The sequence below is a fragment of the Belonocnema kinseyi genome, chromosome 2 (assembly GCF_010883055.1).
Source record: "Belonocnema kinseyi isolate 2016_QV_RU_SX_M_011 chromosome 2, B_treatae_v1, whole genome shotgun sequence".
Classification (NCBI taxonomy): Eukaryota; Metazoa; Arthropoda; class Insecta; order Hymenoptera; family Cynipidae; genus Belonocnema; species Belonocnema kinseyi.
Window position 1 is genome coordinate 182198193 of NC_046658.1, and position 3069 is coordinate 182201261.

At 19.7% G+C, this 3069-nt stretch overlaps 1 protein-coding gene across 1 annotated transcript in view; it reads left to right on the forward strand.

Annotated features, from left to right (window-relative positions):
- Window positions 1–3069, forward strand: part of LOC117167284 (inosine triphosphate pyrophosphatase) — a 5301-nt gene that overhangs the window by 701 nt on the left and 1531 nt on the right. The gene's annotated exons all lie outside the window — the stretch shown is intronic.

Below are 3069 nucleotides of genomic sequence, written 5' to 3' on the forward strand. Positions count from 1 at the left end.
ATTAATAAATTGATTAAATTTAAATTTTAAAGTTAATTTTTAATTTATTTATTTAATAATTTAAGGGAAATTATTAAAAATGAGCCAACTAAATTATGAAACGTGGACTTTAGCTTCATGACAAGGTGAACTGTTAAAAATTCATATTATTCATATCAATTATTTATTATGTTTTTTGTTGAGAATTCATTTTTTTCGGTTGAAAATCTAGTTATTTTGTTCAAAATTAATTTTTTTAGAGTTAAAAAGAAATTTTTCATCTTAACTAAAAATTTAAATTTTTGGATGAAAATCTAATCTTTTTAGTGAAAAATCCCTTTTTTATAAAATTATAATTCTTGTTTGAAAATTCATGTTTTTGGTGAAAACATCAATTTTATTATTAATATTTGTTTTTTAAATTATAAAGATATATTTATGGTTTTATATTTATTTCCTTGGTTAAAAATTTAACTTTTTGTTGAAAATTCATCTTTTTGAGATGAAAATTTGAGATGAAAATTTATTTTTTTAAATTGAAAATTATACTTCTTAATTAAAAATTAATTTTGTGGTTGTTAAAGATTCCTGATATTCCTTTAAAATTAATTTCGTAGGTGATTCGATGTTACATTTTGTTGAAAATTCATCTATTTTGTTAGAATTTTTTTTGTAAAAAAATTCATCTTCTGAGTTTAAAATTAATCTTTTTGGTCAAGAAATCAACTTTTTGGACGAATATTTGTTTTTTAAATTAAAAATTCATCATTTTTGTTAAATGTTTATTTATTTGTTTAAAAATTTTAATATTTTGTTGAGCGTTCGTCTTTTGTGCTGAAATATAAAAAAATTTGAAAATTCGTCTTTTTTTTACAAAATTATTCTTCTTTGTTCAATGTTTTTTTGTTTGTTTGTTAAAGGTTCCTCATATTTGTTTTTTAACTTGAAAAATTCATCATAACAGTTGAAAATTAATTTCCTTGGTTAAAAATTGAACTATTTTGTTGAAAGGTTTGTCTTTTGTGGTAGAATATTAATCTTCTTCGTAAAAAATTCGTCTTTTTGGTTGTCAATATATTTCTTTCCTTGGAAATCTAATTATTTGGTTAAAAATTTCTTTTTTAGGGTTAAAAATTATTTTTTAACTTTACATATAACTATTCCAGTTTAAGATGAAGATTTATTTTTTTTAGTTGAAAATTAATCGTCTTCGCCAACATTTATTATTTAAATTAAAAATTTCATCATTATAGTTGAAAATTCATCTTCCTGGTTTAATTTTGTTTGATATTTCATTTATTTTGTTGAAAATTTGTTTTTGATGGTTAAAATTTTTTTAAACTTTAAACATAAAAATTTCAGTTTGAGATGGAATTTTTTTTTTTTTAATTTGAAAATTCGTCTTTCTTAGCTGAAAATTAGCCTTCATTAAATTTTTTTTTTCTTTTTCTTAAAGATTCCTCATATTAGTTGAAAATTCATCTTTTACGTCACAAAACCAACTTTTTGCCTCGACATTTATTTTTTGAATTAAAGAATTCATCACTATAGTTTAAAATTCATCTTTTTGTTTAATGTTTTATTTATTTTGATGAAAATTTAATTATTTTCTTGAAAATTTGTTTTATATGGTTAAAAATTATTTTTTAACTTTAAATATAACTATTACAATTTGAGATGAAAATTTATCTTTTTTAGTTAAAAATTAGTCTTCTTCATTAAAAATTATTTTTTTGTTTTGTTTTTCTGTTTAGAAAACCAACTTTTTGCATCAATATTTATTATTAAAATTAAATAACTCATCATTATAATTGAAAATTCATCTCCCTGGTTTAAAATTTATCTATTTTGTTGGAAGTTCATTATTGTTGGTAGAATGTTAATCCACATGGTGAAAAATTCGTCTTTTTATTTGATATTTCATTGATTTTGTTGAAAATTTGTTTTTATGGTTAAAAATTATTTTTAACTTTAAATATAACTATTCCAGTTTGAGATGAAAATTTATCTTTTTAGTTGAAAATTAGTCTTCTTAATTAAGAATTCCTTTTTTTCTTTTTCTTGAAGATTCCTCATATTAGTTGAAAATTCATCTTTTTGGTCAGAAAATCAACTTTTTTGTTTAATATTTATTATTTAAATTAAAAAATTCTTCATTACAGTTGCAAATTCATCTCCCTGATTTAAAATTTAACTATTTTGTTGAAAGTTCATCATTTTTTATAGAATGTTAATCTTCTTGGTGAACAATTCATCTTTTTGTTTGACAATTTATTTATTTTGTTACAAATTTAGTTATTTTCTTGAAAATTTGTTTTTAATGATTAACAATTTTTTTTAAACTTTAAATATATCTATTTCAGTTTGAGATGAAGATTTATCTTTTTAGTTGAAAATTAGTCTTCTTAATTGAGAATTCTTTTTTTTCTTTTTCGTAAAGATTCCTTATATTAGTTAAAAATTCATCTTTTTGGTCAGAAAATCACCTTTTTCTTTAATGTTTATTATTTAAATTAAAAAATTCATCATTATAGTCGCAAATTCATCTCCCTGGTTTAAAATTTAACTATTTTGTTGAAAGTTCGTCATTTTTTATAGAATGTTAATCTTCTTGGTGAAAAATTCATCTTTTTATTTGAAAACTTATTATGTTGGAAACTTGTTTTTTATGATTAAAAAATGAATATTAAACTATAAGTATAACTATTTTATTTTTGGTTGAAAATTTATCTATTTTCTTGAAAAAAATTTTTTTAGAAAATTAATCTTCTTAGTTAAAATTTGTTTGTTGTTGAAGATTTCTCTATTAGTTGCAAATTCATCTTTTTGGTCGAAAAATCAACTTTTTGGATTACTATTTGTTATTAAAATTGAAGATTCATCATTATAGTTAAAACTTCATTTCTTTGCTTGAAAATCTAAACATTTTGTTTATAATTTTTAATTGATAATTCTTCTTTTTTGTTAAAGATTCCTCACATTAGTTGCAAATTCATCTTTCTAGATCAATTTTTGTTTTTCAAATTGAAAATTCATCTTTCTAGATCAATATTTGTTTTTCAAATTGAAAATTCATCTTTCTAGATCAAT